Source organism: Zea mays, chromosome 9, assembly GCF_902167145.1.
Source record: "Zea mays cultivar B73 chromosome 9, Zm-B73-REFERENCE-NAM-5.0, whole genome shotgun sequence".
Classification (NCBI taxonomy): Eukaryota; Viridiplantae; Streptophyta; class Magnoliopsida; order Poales; family Poaceae; genus Zea; species Zea mays.
Window position 1 is genome coordinate 118,581,553 of NC_050104.1, and position 17,129 is coordinate 118,598,681.

The window sequence follows — 17,129 nt, forward strand, 5'->3', positions numbered from 1 at the left end:
TTGGGAAGGACCTCCGCTATGTGTTGTGCCTCCATTTCCCAGCGTCGAACAACGTGGCCGAGTACGAGGCTCTGGTTAACGGGTTGCGCATCGCCATCGAGCTAGGGGTTCGACGCCTCGACGCTCGTGGCGACTCGCAGCTTGTCATTGACCAAGTCATGAAGAACTCCCACTGCCGCGACCCGAAGATGGAGGCCTACTGCGACGAGGTTCGGCGCCTGGAAGACAAGTTCTACGGGCTCGAGCTCAACCACGTCGCTCGACGGTACAACAAGACTGCGGATGAGCTGGATAAAATAGCCTCGGGGCGGACAATGGTTCCCCCGGATGTCTTCTCCAGAGACATACATCAACCCTCCGTCAAGACCGATGACACGCCCGAGCCCGAGGAAGCCTCGGCCCAGCCCGAGGAGGCCTCGGCCCAGCTCGAGGTTCCTCGGTCGCCGAGGGTGAGGCACTGCACGTAGAGGAAGAGCGGAATGGGGTCACGCCTAATCGAAACTGGCAGACCCCGTACCTGCAATATCTCCACCGAGGAGAGCTACCCCTCGACAAAGCCGAAGCTCGGTGACTGGCGCGGCGCACCAAGTCGTTCGTCTTACTGGGTGATGAAAAGGAGCACTACCACCGCAGCCCCTCAGGCATCCTCCAACGATGCATATCCATCACCGAAGGTCAGGAGCTATTGCAAGAAATACACTCGGGGGCTTGCGGTCACCACGCAGCACCTCGAGCCCTCGTTTGGAACGCCTTCCGACAAGGCTTCTACTGGCCGACCGCGGTGGCCGGCGCCACTAGGATTGTACGCTCCTGCCAAGGGTGTCAATTCTACGCAAGGCAGACACACCTGCCCGCTCAGGCCCTACAGACAATACCCATCACCTGGTCGTTTGCTGTGTAGGGTTTGGACCTCGTCGGTCCCTTGCAGAAGGCACCCAGGGGCTTCACGCACCTGCTAGTCGCCATCGACAAATTCTCCAAGTGGATTGAGGTCCGACCCCTAACCAGCATCAGATCCGAGCAGGCGGTGGCATTCTTCACCAACATCATGCATCGCTTTGGGGTCCCGAACTCCATCATCACCGACAATGGCACCCAGTTCACTGGCAAGAAGTTCCTGGACTTCTGTGAGGACCACCACATCTGTGTGGACTGGGCCGCCGTAGCTCACCCCATGACGAATGGGTAGGTAGAACGTGCCAACGGTATGCTTCTACAGGGACTAAAACCGAGGATCTACAACGACCTCAACAAGTTCGGCAAGCGATGGATGAAGGAACTACCCTCGGTGGTCTAGAGTCTGAGGACGATGCCAAGCCGAGCCACGAGCTTCTCGCCGTTCTTTCTAGTCTATGGCGCCGAGGCTATCTTGCCCACAGACTTAGAATACGGTTCCCCAAGGACGAGGGCGTACGACGACCAAAACAACCATATCAGCCGAGAAGACTCACTGGATCAGCTGGAAGAGGCTCGGGACATGGCCTTACTACACTCGGCACGGTATCAGCAGTCTCTACGATGCTACCACGCCCGAGGGGTTCGGACCTGAGACCTCCAGGTGGGAGACTTGGTACTTTGGCTGCGGTAAGACGCCCGAGGGCGCCACAAGCTCACTCCTCCCTGGGAAGGGCCATTCATCATCGCCAAGGTTTTGAAGCCCGGAACATACAAGCTGGCCAACAGTCAAGGCGAGGTCTACAACAACGCTTGGAACATCCGACATCTACGTCACTTTTACTCTTAAGATGTTTTCAAGTCGTTCATATACCTCGTTCTCTTTACATACACAAATAGAGTCTAACCGTCAAGGAAGGGTCAGCCTTGCCTCGGCAAAGCCCGACCCTCCCTCGGGGGCTAGAAGGGGGGAACCCCCTCTGCGTCAAAATTTTCCTCGGAAAAAGTCTTTCTGCCAGAACATCTTTCGTGCTTTTCGATTGCTTCGATAGCGGGGTCCTGAAAACGACGGAGTACACGTAAGCGGCAAGGCCGACCGAGCTGAGGGACCCCTACGCCTCCGGGATACGGATACCTCACTCATCACCTTCCGCGATAAGTAACTCACGCTCGGATAAGCGATTCCGCTGCCGAACAAGTCTTAACGCTCAAAAACTTTTCTGGCAGAACGATTTTTTGTGCCTTCTCGACTATATCGATAACAGAATCCCGTGGATGAGTAAGAGTACATGTAAGCGGCAAGGCCGACCGAGCCGAGGGACTCCTACGCCTCCGGGATACGGATACCTCACTCATCACCTTCCGCGATAAGTAACTCTCGCTCGGATAAGTGATTCTGCTACCGACGAACAAGTCCTGATACTCGAAATAAGAGGAAAGGAAACATAGCTTTATAACACGACAATAATATGTTTGAGCCTCGGCGGCCGCAAAAAACATATGCATACTACAGACAAACTATTCCTGCAGGTTCAGACATCGACAGAGGGAACAACAGCACCCTCTGCGTTGTTTCCACCTTCGGCGGGATCTGGCCCGGCCTCGGACGGCGACACGGGCGGAAGGATCTCCACCTCGAAGGAAGATGTCAGCACCGCGCTTGGGCCATCACAGCCAGGGTCTCCTTCAGGGTCCCGGCCCGAGCAGACGCCTCGGCTGGCCGCTCCGTAGCCTCAGCTAGCTGTCCCTCGAGGACATCAGCCCGGCTCACGGCCTCGGAAGCATGACTCTAAAGTTGGTCTCGCTCACGGATGACCCGGCCAGGCTCCAGCCGCCGCTGCTGCACCTCCTCGGCCTGGGAAGCCACCTGCTCCTGGGCCGACGATGCCCCTTTTCGAGCCGACTCCGCCTCTATCCATGCTGACACCGCTGCCTCCGGCTCCGGCTCATCGTAGAGCAGTCGAGGGTTCCGTAACTGAGCAAGAGAAGCCTTGAGTGGCAAGGCCGACCGAGCCGAGGGACTCCTACGCCTCTGGGATACGGATACTTCACTCGTCACCTTCCGCATAGGGCAACTCACGCTCGGTTAAGCGGTTCAGCTAGTCGACACGCGAGTCCCAATGCTCGAAATGAGGGGAAAACACGGCTTCATGCCCAAACACACAGATGTTCAGGCCTCGACAGCCATAATGAACATACACTGGCACTCAAGGTGCCATTACAAATGGAACTCCGGTTCCACTCCCGCGGGTATGAACAACCTCCACATCGGAGGGCCTGCGGGACGACAAACTCCGGGTGGCTCGCCGACAACCTCTGCAGCAGCAGCGACAACGACCTCCGCCTCAAGCGGCTAAACAGCAGCAGCGATGACCTCAGGGCAAATGCTGTTGTAGGAAGGCCCTCGCCCACGTCCCCACACGAGGGGCGAGGACAAGCCGTCAGAGCCAAAGAGCCGGAGGTCTGTCCGCAAGTGGCCCTCTAGCCTGCACCGGCAGATCCCCACTCAAGTCCTCGCGGATGGGCAGGCACCGACCTCCGCGCAGAGGCATCATGCCGGAGCGAGGACAAGACAATCCAAGAACACGAACGCCGCCCTAGCGACGTGCGACGTCTTAGACGGTCCCCCGGTGCGCACGGCGCAACAGCCACCCGTACGGTGGGCGGGCAGCCACGCTCCGCCCTAGCGGTGGGAGGTGGCACTGGAAGCAGCGCCTGAGCCAGCTGAGCCAGCGGGCCAGGCATGCTGGAGCTGACGACGCTTGCGGCCGACCGGCCCCGCATTGTCAAAGTCCGCCCCTCCGCTAGGCCGGTGAGCGCCCTCTCCCCTGAATGCTGAAGGAAGAGGTGGCCCGCCGGCCCGTGCGGGAGGTAAAGCTCCAGCTCAGCTCGCCCCCTGCCGCAGCAAGGATGATGAAGATCCTTGAAGCTGAGGGCGGGGCAGAGGCTGCAGCCCGGCTTGCTTCTCCCCACCATCGAACCGGTGGTCACCATCCTGCGTGACCATTGGTGAGGGAATGCAGTCGGGCTGCCTGATGAAAATCCTTGAAGCCGAGCGATGGCTGAAGGGTGCCAACCTCCATGAGGTTGCGCTCCTCCAACAGTGGCAAGACGAAAGCAACGCAGGTGCTCCCCATCCGGGGGCTCGGAAGGAGGAAGGGCGTATTACATGAGGGGAGTGCGAAGGCATGGCTACCGCCCGGGGGATCGATCCCTTTTTAAAGGCGGCTCTCCCCACTCGCGTCCTTAGGCGTCGCGGACTAAGTCTTCACCGATGTGCTCCAGGGTCCTCCCCCTACGACACGAGGGCTGGTCCCACACGTCATGCAAGCTAGCCCGGAACAGAAGAAGCCAAACCGCTGCGCGCGGAGCGTGTAACCGCCCCGTGGTTACAAGCACTCCTCCATCCTCACCGAAACCAGCGGTTGAAAGGGCGGACCACCATGCAAGTGGCGTGCAACCGCACCACGGGGATGCACCCCTTCGACTTCGACGCATCTGAAAGGGAAATGTGCCCTTGGGCCATTTCTAAGTATTTTGGTGATTGAGTGCAAACACAAGGGCCTAAATGTGAATTTATGTACATGGATGAACAAGGTGAAAATCATGAAGTAAAGGTATGTTTCTAAGCCTTAGTACATTGGTTTTAAGTACTAATATATTTGTCTAAGTGTTAGAAACAGAAAGAAGAAGAATAGAGAAAAGGAGAAGGGACTTGGCTGTGTGCTGCCAAGACCCAGCTCGGTCTGGGTCACCGGACTGTCCGGTGGTGCACCGGACAGTGTCCGGTGCGCCAGGCTGGCGCGACTCGAACTGGCCGCTCTCGGGAAATTGGCCGGCGGCGTACGGCTAAAATTCACCGGACTGTCCGGTGTGCACCGGACTGTCCGGTGAGCCAACGGTCGGCCAGGGCCAACGGTCGGCCGCGCAATCCGCGCGGGACACGTGGCCGAGCCAACGGTCGGAAGACGGCACCGGACTGTCCGGTGTGCACCGGACATGTCCGGTGCGCCAACAGCGCCAGATCTGCCAACGGTCTGCAACGGTCGTCTTCGCCGTTTAAGGAAACAAATCGGGCACCGGACAGTGTCCGGTGTGCACCGGACTGTCCGGTGCCCCCGACGACAGAAGGCAAGGATGGCCTTCCGGATTTGCTCTCAACGACTCCTAGCTGCCTTGGGGCTATAAAAGGAGCCCCTAGGCGCATGGAGGAGATACACAAGCAACCTTTGAGCATTCTTGATCATCCACACTAAGTCTCTGCGCATTCGTTTGTGTTTCTAAGTGATTCGAGCTCTGTTCTAAGTGAGAACTCTGAGATAGTCTTGTGAGCTCGATTCTTGGCCGTGTGCGTGCGCTTTTGCTGTGGATTTGTGTGTGTTGCTTCCCTCCCTTACTCTGTGTTTCATTTGTGATCATATACTTGTAAGGGCAAGAGACTCCAATTTGTGGAGATTCCTTGCAAACGGGATAGTGAAAGGAAAACAAAACACCGTGGTATTCAAGTGGGTCTTTGGACCGCTTGAGAGGGGTTGATTGCAACCCTCGTCCGTTGGGACGCCACAACGTGGAGTAGGCAAGCGTTGGTCTTGGCCGAACCACGGGATAAAACCACTGTGTCACTCTGTGCTTGATTCTCTTGTGGTACTGTGTTTTGTTGAGATTGTTGAGACTTCACCTTAGCCACTTGGCAATAATCGTGCTAACACTTAACAAGTTTTTGTGGCTTAAGTTTGAAGTTTTTTACAGGATCACCTATTCACCCCCCCCCTCTAGGTGCTTTCAATTGGTATCGGAGCCGTTCTCTTCACAAAGGGACTAACCGCCCGAAGAGATGGATCCTAAGGGGAAGGGTATAGTGATCAACGACAAAGAGAAGGAATCCTTCGTCAACGAGCCGAAGGACGATAAGCCTACCGACTCCGGCTCGGGCCAAAGACGGAAGGAAGGGAAGAAGAAGAAGACTAGGCGCATCAAGGAGATCGTCTACTACGACAGCGACGAGTCTACTTCTTCCCAAAAGGACGAGGACCACAACGACTACGAGAGAAGAAAACCGGTTAATTCGAACTTTTCCTTTGATTACTCTCGTATTCCGCAAAGTTCACATTCTCATTTGCTCTCCATTCCACTCGGCAAGCCCCCACACTTTGATGGAGAAGACTACGGATTTTGGAGCCACAAAATGCGTAGTCACCTATTCTCTCTCCATCCTAGTATATGGGAGATTGTAGAGAGTGGAATGCATTTTGATAGTTCGGATAGTCCCATGTTCATTAATGAACAAATTCATAAGAATGCACAAGCTACTACTGTTCTTCTAGCTTCCTTGTGCAGGAATGAATACCATAAGGTGAGCGGCTTGGATAACGCCAAGCAAATCTGGGACACCCTCAAGATTTCTCATGAGGGGAACGACGTCACCTTACTCACCAAGATGGAGTTGGTGGAGGGCGAGCTTGGACGGTTCGCAATGATAAGGGGCGAGGAGCCAACGCAAACATACAATCGGCTCAAGACCCTTATCAACAAGATAAGAAGCTACGGGAGCACGCGATGGACGGACCACGACGTCGTCCGCCTAATGCTAAGGTCATTTACCGTTCTTGATCCTCACTTGGTGAACAATATACGTGAAAATCCCAGGTACACCAAGATGTCGCCCGAAGAAGTTCTTGGGAAATTTGTCAGCGGGCGAATGATGATCAAGGAGGCGAGATATGTGGACGACGCCTTGAATGGTCCGATCAATGAACCGCAACCTCTCGCTCTCAAGGCAACACGAAGCAAGGAGGCGCTACCTAGCAAGGTGGCACAAATTGAGGCGGCCGGACTCAACGATGAAGAGATGGCTCTCATCATCAAGAGATTCAAGACGGCGCTAAATGGTCGCAAGGGGCAGCCAAGCAAGACCAAGACCAAGGGGAAGCGCTCATGCTTCAAATGCGGTAAGCTTGGTCATTTTATCGCTAACTGTCCCGATAATGAAAGTGACCAGGAAAAGGGGAACAAAAGAGAAAAGAAGAAGCAATACAAGAAGGCAAAGGGCGAGGCGCATCTAGGAAAGGAGTGGGACTCGGATTGCTCCTCCTCCGACTCCGACAACGAAGGACTCGCCGCCACTGCCTTCAACAAATCGGCTCTCTTCCCCAACGAGCGTCTCACATGTCTTATGGCAAGGGAGAAGAAGGTGAGTACTCAAGACTCCACTTATGCTTCTTCTAGTGATAGTGAGTCTAGTGATGATGACATAGATTATTCATGCTTGTTCAAGGGCTTAGATAGATCTAAGATAGATAAAATCAATGAATTGATTGATGCATTGAATGAAAAGGATAGGCTTTTAGAAAAGCAGGAGGATTTATTGTATGATGAACATGATAAATTTGTAGAGGCACAAAAATCATATGCTTTAGAAGTAAAAAGAAATGAAATGCTTTCTTATGAACTATCTACTTGTCATGAAACCATTTCTACTTTACAAGGTGTTAACAATGATTTAAATGCTAAGTTAGAAGTAGCAAATAAATCTAATTCTTGTGTAGAACATGTTAAGATTTGCACTAGGTGTAAGGATTTCGATGTTGATGCCTGTAGTGAACATCTAGTTTTAATTTCCAAATTAAATAAGGAAGTGGCTAGTCTTAATGCCCAACTTAAGACTAGCAAGAATGAAGTTGATAAAATAAAATTTGCAAGGGATGCCTATACGGTTGGTAGACACCCCTCAATTAAGGATGGTCTTGGCTTCAAGAGAGAGGCCAAGAACTTAACAAGCCATAAGGCTCCCATCTTCGTCAAGGAGAAAGGGAAGACCCCTATGGCTAGTAATGCTAAAAAGAACCATGCTTTTATGTATTATGATAGGAGAAATGCTAGAAATGCTTATAATGATTTTGATTCACATGTTTATGATTCTCATGCCATGTTTGCCTCTAGTTCTTCTTATAAGCATGATAGGGATATGCCTAGGAGAAATATTGCTCATGTGCCTAGAAAGAATGTTATTCATGCTCCTAGGAAAGTAGTGAATGAACCTTCTATAATTTATTGTGCTTTAAACACTTCCTTTGCTATTTGTAGAAAGGATAGGAAAATAGTTGCTAGGAAGTTAGGGGCAAAATGCAAGGGAGACAGGACTTGCATTTGGGTCCCTAAGGACATTTGTGCTAACCTTGCAGGACCCAACATGAGTTGGGTACCTAAGACCCAAGCCTAAATTTGCCTTGCAGGTTTATGCATCCGGGGGTTCAAGCTGGATTATTGACAGCGGATGCACAAACCATATGACGGGGGAGAAGAAGATGTTCACCTCCTACGTCAAAAATAAGGATTCCCAAGATTCAATTATATTCGGTGATGGGAATCAAGGCAAGGTAAAAGGGTTAGGTAAAATTGCAATTTCTAATGAGCACTCTATCTCTAATGTGTTTTTAGTAGAGTCACTAGGATATAATTTACTATCTGTTAGTCAATTGTGCAATATGGGATATAACTGTCTGTTTACAAATATAGATGTGTCTGTCTTTAGAAGAAGTGATGGTTCACTAGCTTTTAAGGGTGTATTAGACGGCAAACTTTATTTAGTTGATTTTGCAAAAGAAGAGGCCGGTCTAGATGCATGCTTAATGGCTAAGACTTGCATGGGCTGGCTGTGGCATCGCCGCTTAGCACATGTGGGGATGAAGAACCTTCACAAGCTTCTAAAGGGAGAACACGTGATAGGTCTAACCAATGTTCAATTCGAAAAAGATAGACCTTGTGCAGCTTGTCAAGCAGGGAAACAGGTGGGAGGAGCGCATCACAGCAAGAATGTGATGACCACTTCAAGACCCCTGGAGCTGCTGCATATGGACCTCTTCGGACCCGTCGCCTATCTAAGCATAGGGGGAAGTAAGTATGGTCTAGTTATTGTTGATGACTTTTCCCGCTTCACTTGGGTGTTCTTTTTGCAGGATAAGTCTGAAACCCAAGGGACCCTCAAGCGCTTCCTCAGGAGGGCTCAAAATGAGTTTGAGCTCAAAGTGAAGAAGATAAGGAGCGACAACGGGTCCGAATTCAAGAACCTTCAAGTGGAGGAGTTCCTTGAAGAAGAAGGGATCAAGCACGAGTTCTCCGCTCCCTACACACCACAGCAAAATGGTGTGGTAGAGAGGAAGAACAGGACGCTCATTGACATGGCGAGGACGATGCTAGGAGAATTCAAGATCCCTGAGTGCTTTTGGACGGAAGCCGTGAACACTGCTTGCCATGCCATCAACAGGGTCTACCTTCATCGCCTCCTCAAGAAGACGTCGTATGAGCTTCTAACCGGTAACAAACCCAATGTATCGTACTTTCGTGTATTTGGGAGTAAATGCTACATTCTAGTAAAGAAAGGTAGAAATTCTAAGTTTGCTCCCAAAGCTGTAGAAGGGTTTTTGTTAGGTTATGACTCAAATACAAAGGCGTATAGAGTCTTCAACAAATCATCGGGTTTGGTTGAAGTCTCTAGCGACGTTGTATTTGATGAGACTAATGGCTCTCCAAGAGAGCAAGTTGTTGATTGTGATGATGTAGATGAAGAAGATGTTCCGACGGCCGCTATACGGACCATGGCGATTGGAGAAGTACGGCCACAGGAACAAGATGAACGAGATCAACCTTCTTCCTCAACTATGGTGCAACCCCCAACCAAAGATGACGAACAGGTACCTCAAGTGGAGGCGCTTGATCAAGGGGGAGCACAAGATGATAACGTAATGGAGGAAGAAGCGCAACCGGCACCTCCAACCCAAGTTCGAGCGATGATTCAAAGGAATCATCCCGTCGACCAAATTCTGGGTGACATTAGCAAGGGAGTAACTACTCGATCTCGATTAGTTAATTTTTGTGAGCATTACTCCTTTGTCTCTTCTATTGAGCCTTTCAGGGTAGAAGAGGCCTTGCTAGATCCGGACTGGGTATTGGCCATGCAAGAGGAGTTAAACAACTTCAAGCGCAATGAAGTTTGGACACTGGTGCCTCGTCCAAAGCAAAATGTTGTGGGAACCAAGTGGGTGTTCCGCAACAAACAGGACGAGCACGGGGTGGTGACGAGGAACAAGGCTCGACTTGTGGCAAAAGGTTATGCCCAAGTCGCAGGTTTGGATTTCGAGGAGACCTTTGCTCCTGTGGCTAGGCTAGAGTCAATTCGAATCTTGCTAGCATATGCCACTCACCATTCTTTCAGGTTGTACCAAATGGATGTGAAGAGCGCTTTCCTCAACGGGCCAATCAAGGAGGAGGTGTACGTGGAGCAACCCCCTGGCTTCGAGGATGAACGGTACCCCGACCATGTGTGTAAGCTCTCTAAGGCGCTCTATGGACTTAAGCAAGCCCCAAGAGCATGGTATGAATGCCTTAGAGATTTCTTAATTGCTAATGCTTTCAAGGTTGGGAAAGCCGATCCAACTCTTTTTACTAAGACTTGTAATGGTGATCTGTTTGTGTGCCAAATTTATGTCGATGACATAATATTTGGTTCTACTAACCAAAAGTCTTGTGAAGAGTTTAGCAGGGTGATGACGCAGAAATTCGAGATGTCGATGATGGGCGAGTTGAACTACTTCCTTGGGTTCCAAGTGAAGCAACTCAAGGACGGCACCTTCATCTCCCAAACGAAGTACACGCAAGATCTGCTAAAGCGGTTTGGGATGAAGGACGCCAAGCCCGCAAAGACTCCGATGGGGACCGACGGACACACCGACCTCAACAAAGGAGGTAAGTCCGTTGATCAAAAAGCATACCGGTCAATGATAGGTTCTTTGCTTTACTTATGTGCTAGTAGACCGGATATTATGCTTAGCGTATGCATGTGTGCTAGATTTCAATCCGATCCTAAGGAGTGTCACTTAGTGGCGGTGAAGCGAATTCTTAGATATTTGGTTGCTACGCCTTGCTTCGGGCTCTGGTATCCAAAAGGGTCTACCTTTGACTTAGTTGGATACTCAGACTCCGACTATGCTGGATGTAAGGTCGATAGGAAGAGTACATCGGGGACGTGCCAATTCTTAGGAAGGTCCCTGGTGTCATGGAACTCTAAGAAACAAACCTCCGTTGCCCTATCCACCGCTGAGGCCGAGTATGTTGCCGCAGGACAGTGTTGCGCGCAACTACTTTGGATGAGGCAAACCCTCAGGGACTTTGGCTACAATCTGAGCAAAGTCCCACTCCTATGTGACAATGAGAGTGCCATCCGCATGGCGGAGAATCCTGTTGAGCACAGCCGCACAAAGCACATAGACATCCGGCATCACTTTTTGAGAGACCACCAGCAAAAGGGAGATATCGAAGTGTTTCATGTTAGCACCGAGAACCAGCTAGCCGATATCTTTACCAAGCCTCTAGATGAGAAGACCTTTTGCAGGCTGCGTAGTGAGCTAAATGTCTTAGATTCGCGGAACTTGGATTGAATTGTAGCATACATGTGTTTATGCATTTGATCAGGTTCATTCTGCATTTTGTTGCTTATTGTGGTGCTCAAGTTGTACAAACCCTCCCTGGACCTCACAAGTCCGTTGCAAAGTGATGCACATGTTTAGGGGGAGATGTGTTACAACTTGACCCTTTGAGACTAACCTTGTGCTTGAGTTTGATAATTTAGTCTCGAAGGAGGATTGAAAAGGAAAAGGTGGACTTGGACCATGAAAGACTTCCACTGCACTCCGATGAGAGGGTAACTAATTCCAAGTTCATCTCATGAAATCTTATTGCCATTTGCTCTTAATTGAAGACTTTGGTGAGGCAATGGGGTTAACAGGCCAAGATTGATCCCGTTTTGGTGCTTGATGCCAAAGGGGGAGAAAATAAAGGCCAAAGTGATAAATGGATCAGCTACCACTTGAGAGATTTTGAAAATAGTAGAATAGAGTTTTTTGTTGTGTCAAAAGCTTTTATTGTCTCTTAGTGTCTCTATTTTCAAAAGTTGGCTTCTTGTGGGGAGAAGTGTTGATTATGGGAAAAAGGGGGAGTTTTTGAAATCCGTGGTCAAATTCTTTTGAAATGACTCTCTTTATGCTTCAATATGTGTGTTTGACTTATAGATAGAGATTTGAGTTTGATTTGCAAAAACAAACCAAGTGGTGGCAAAGGATGATCCATATATGCCAAAATTGAATCAAAACCAATTTGAGTTTTTATTTGAAGTGATTTTGCACTTGTTCCACTTGCTTTATGTTGTGTTGGCATAAATCACCAAAAAGGGGGGAGATTGAAAGGGAAATGTGCCCTTGGGCCATTTCTAAGTATTTTGGTGATTGAGTGCAAACACAAGGGCCTAAATGTGAATTTATGTACATGGATGAACAAGGTGAAAATCATGAAGTAAAGGTATGTTTCTAAGCCTTAGTACATTGGTTTTAAGTACTAATATATTTGTCTAAGTGTTAGAAACAGAAAGAAGAAGAATAGAGAAAAGGAGAAGGGACTTGGCTGTGTGCTGCCAAGACCCAGCTCGGTCTGGGTCACCGGACTGTCCGGTGGTGCACCGGACAGTGTCCGGTGCGCCAGGCTGGCGCGACTCGAACTGGCCGCTCTCGGGAAATTGGCCGGCGGCGTACGGCTAAAATTCACCGGACTGTCCGGTGTGCACCGGACTGTCCGGTGAGCCAACGGTCGGCCAGGGCCAACGGTCGGCCGCGCAATCCGCGCGGGACACGTGGCCGAGCCAACGGTCGGAAGACGGCACCGGACTGTCCGGTGTGCACCGGACATGTCCGGTGCGCCAACAGCGCCAGATCTGCCAACGGTCTGCAACGGTCGTCTTCGCCGTTTAAGGAAACAAATCGGGCACCGGACAGTGTCCGGTGTGCACCGGACTGTCCGGTGCCCCCGACGACAGAAGGCAAGGATGGCCTTCCGGATTTGCTCTCAACGACTCCTAGCTGCCTTGGGGCTATAAAAGGAGCCCCTAGGCGCATGGAGGAGATACACAAGCAACCTTTGAGCATTCTTGATCATCCACACTAAGTCTCTGCGCATTCGTTTGTGTTTCTAAGTGATTCGAGCTCTGTTCTAAGTGAGAACTCTGAGATAGTCTTGTGAGCTCGATTCTTGGCCGTGTGCGTGCGCTTTTGCTGTGGATTTGTGTGTGTTGCTTCCCTCCCTTACTCTGTGTTTCATTTGTGATCATATACTTGTAAGGGCAAGAGACTCCAATTTGTGGAGATTCCTTGCAAACGGGATAGTGAAAGGAAAACAAAACACCGTGGTATTCAAGTGGGTCTTTGGACCGCTTGAGAGGGGTTGATTGCAACCCTCGTCCGTTGGGACGCCACAACGTGGAGTAGGCAAGCGTTGGTCTTGGCCGAACCACGGGATAAAACCACTGTGTCACTCTGTGCTTGATTCTCTTGTGGTACTGTGTTTTGTTGAGATTGTTGAGACTTCACCTTAGCCACTTGGCAATAATCGTGCTAACACTTAACAAGTTTTTGTGGCTTAAGTTTGAAGTTTTTTACAGGATCACCTATTCACCCCCCCCTCTAGGTGCTTTCAGCATCCAGCATGGAGGCCCAGGCCCACACGTCATGTAACCGGCGCGCCGGTTACTATGTGCGAGAAACTGCACCGCCACTTGCGCCAATGTCGCGCCTTCTCGACTGCGGAACCAGTGCCGCAACTCGAGGCAACCCAGCGTGTGGCCCAACAGTGCTAGTTGAGCACATCGATCACGGGTCAGTCAACCGCGGGAGGAGGCGCGACGGTTGATATGGCCAAAAGTGGGCCGGCAGTAATGGCGGCAGCAGACGGGCAGAAGCAGCGTTCAGATCGTCTGCAGGCTCATGTCCTCTCCTAGAGCAGCAGGGGAGCCCTCCCCCATGGCGTGAAGATGACGCGCCCGTGTTCCAATCCTCGAACGACTCGCACAACGACCGCCCCGCGAACCACCCGTCCCGTCGCATTAACTCCTCGGCAGGGCAAGCGACGCAGGCGTTGTTTCACCTCCGCCATGATGACCGCGTCAAAAAAGGTGCGCCACACCGTTTAAATTCATATCCTTTTCCTCTTCCCCTTTCTCTCTTGCTATTGGGACCGGGAAAGGGGATACTTCGAAAGGGATCCTTCTCCGCAAAGGAAGCGGGCCCTGAGCCCTCCTACTGATCAGGGGTTCGAAGGCAGGCCCCTCGGAAGGGTTCGACAGCCGCCCAGAGCACTCGAGCTTCAGGCTCATTACTGATCAGGGGTTCGAAGGCTGGCCCCTCGGAAGGGTTCGACAAGCCGCCTCGGAGCACTCGGGCTCCGCGCCAACTACTGATCAGGGGTTCGAACGCTGGCCCCTCGGAAGGGTTCGACAGTCGCCCCAGAGCACGCAGAGCGAGGGATGACTCTGGGTACGTCCGATACATGGCCGAGGCTCGCGCTACGCTCCCGAGGTACCCTAGGACATTTCCGAGACTAGCAGGAGCGATTTTGTAACGGAATCCCACCAGAGGGAGGCATCGAGCCCTCAGACCCAATCGAACGGGGCTGAGTCCGGCAAATCACCTGCAGGTACTTTTGGAGCGCGCCTCTGGGCCACTAGCCGACCCTTATCGAACGGGGCACGGGCGTCCATTCGGATCACCCGTTAGCAACTCACTGGAGACACCATGTTCGGCGCCCTCCGAGGGCAACATGGCGCTTTCCCCCCCTCCTTGCGGAAAGGCGACGAAGGGGCGTATGATAAAAGTCGAGTCAGTCCTTGATCGTCCTCTCGCTCCGTGCAGAGGCTCGGGGGCTACTCTCGCAAACCCGGCTACGGCCAAACCGTTGACAGCGTCAACAAACCAGCCTGAAAACTCGGAACCTGACCATGCACCCGGGCTACAATCAGATCGCATGAGGGAACAACCAGACCGCCCGAGGCATCACGAAAGGCATTAAGACCTCAGAGGAGTCAAACCACTTCTCCGAGGCCTCGGGGGCTACACCCGGCGGGTGCGCTCGTGCGCACCCACCGAAACAAAATGTAACCGAGAAAGGCCGGTCCCCTTGCAAAAAAGTGTGACAAAGCCTCCAAGCGAGTACCAACACTCCCTTTGAGGCTCGGGGGCTACTGTCGGGTACCATAATTATGGGTACCCCCAACACTCCTAAACTCGGCTGGTAATCACCATCAGCACAAGTTGTAGAGACTGATGGGCGCAATTCTGGTCAAGGCTTCGTCTACTCAGGGGACACGATCTCGCCTCGCCCAAGCCCAGCCTCGGGCGGGAACAGTAGTCCTAGGCGAATTCACGCCTCGCCCGAGGGCCTCCTCAAGCAACGGGTGCAACCTCGACTCGCCCGAGGCCCAGCTCGGGCAGGCTTCGCAGTGAAGCAACCTTGGCCAGATCGCCTCGCCAACCGACCGTATCGCAGGAGCATTCAATGCGAGGATCGCCTGACACCTTATCCTGACGCACGTTCCTCAGTCGGCAGGGCCGAAGTGACCGCAGTCACTTCGCCCTTCCACTGACCGACCTGATAGGAAAACGGCGTCTCCTGCCCCGCTCCGACTGCTGTGCCACCCGCCAGGGTGAGGATGACAACAGCTAGGTCTAGCCTCAGGCGCAACAGGAAGCTCCGCCTCGCCCGACCTTGGGCCTCGGCCTCGGAAGGTGGTCTCCGCCTCGCCCGACCCTAGGGCTCGCCCCCGACCTCGGCCTTGGAAGGTGGTATCCGCCTTGCCCGACCCTAGGGCTCGGCCTCAACCTCGGCCCCGGAGGATGGTCTCTGCCTCGCCCGACCCCAGGGCTCGGCCTCAACCTCGACCTCAGAAGGAATCGCGTCCTCACCCCACCCCAGCCTCGGCTTCAGGAGGAGTCTCCGCCTCGCCCGACCTTGGGCTCGGACCGACCATGCCACAGGGGGTACATCATTGCCCTACCCCTAGCTAGCTCAGGCTACGGGGAACAAGACCAGCGTCCCATCTGGCTCGCCCCGGTAAACAAGTAATGATGGCACCCCGCGTGCGTCCATGACGACGGCGGTTCTCAAGCCCCCTACGGAAGCAAGGAGACATCAGCAAGGTCCCGGCAGCCCCGACAGCTGTGCTTCTACAGGGCTCAAGCGCTCCTCCGACGGCCACGACACCGCGTGCACAGGGCTCTAGCACCTCTCTGACAGCCACGTTGGCATGTACATAGGGCTCTGGCTCCTCTCTGTCGGACACGTTAGCATATAGCTACACCCCCGTTGTACACCTGGACCCTCTCCTTGCATCTATAAAAGGGAGGTCCAGGGCCCTCATACGAGAGGGTGGTCACGCGGGAGGACGGGCCGACGAACAGGCTCGCTCTCTCTCTCTCCCTCGCGAACGCTTGTAACCCCTACTGCAAGCGCATCCACCCTGGGCGCAGGATAACACGAGTCGCGGTTCTCCCCCCTTGTGTTCCATCTCGCGCCAACCCATCTGGGCTAGGACACGCAGCGACAATTTTACTCGTCGGTCCAGGGACCCCCGGGGTCGAAACGCCGACAACTACATTGCAACCATCAGTGTCATGCAGACTTCGATATTTGTCACGATTTGCATAGTCTCATCATTGGAGAGCATGTGCCACACCTGCCGGTAGAAGTTCTGTCGTACATCGTTAGTCATCAGGCACGCACCACCATACACGCTTGCTTAAACAAAAAGGCAAGTGTGTGTTTACGAAGAGAATTAAAGGCAGGCCGGCACAAAAGCTACCCCGACGTTGACGAGTGGTCATTGTTCTCGGTCCTCCTCTGCGTCACCTCCGGCGCCGAGATGATGCCATAATACTTGATATAGTAGTCGTTGAACGCGCGCGACATGGTGAGTACCGATGACTCTTGGTTGGGCTGCCAAATGAAGTGCACCCCGGGCTCATCAGCGAGGTAGTACACCTGGTCGTTGCACCACCAGATGTTCTACTCCTCTACATACATCTTGTTCGAGGACAATCACACAACAGCAGCAATGGGCGTCATCCCAGCGAACAAGAATTCATGGCCGGTCAGTAGCGACTTACGTGGCAGGTTGGGCTTCAGGTGGATGATGAGCTGGACGGCGTGATGGCGCCGTCGTCGGTTGTGGTGCCCAGAACAACCCGAGAGTCGTCGGCATTGGCAACGACCATGAGGTCCCCCTGTTTGACGATGGACAACGCGGTGCAGCCGCTCTGGACCGTGTCCAAGCAGCGGCTGCGCCGGAGCTTGTCGTACACAGTGGCGCATGCGGCCACGTAGGACTGCTTCCAGAGATCGAACTGGCAGTCTCCAAGCTTCTT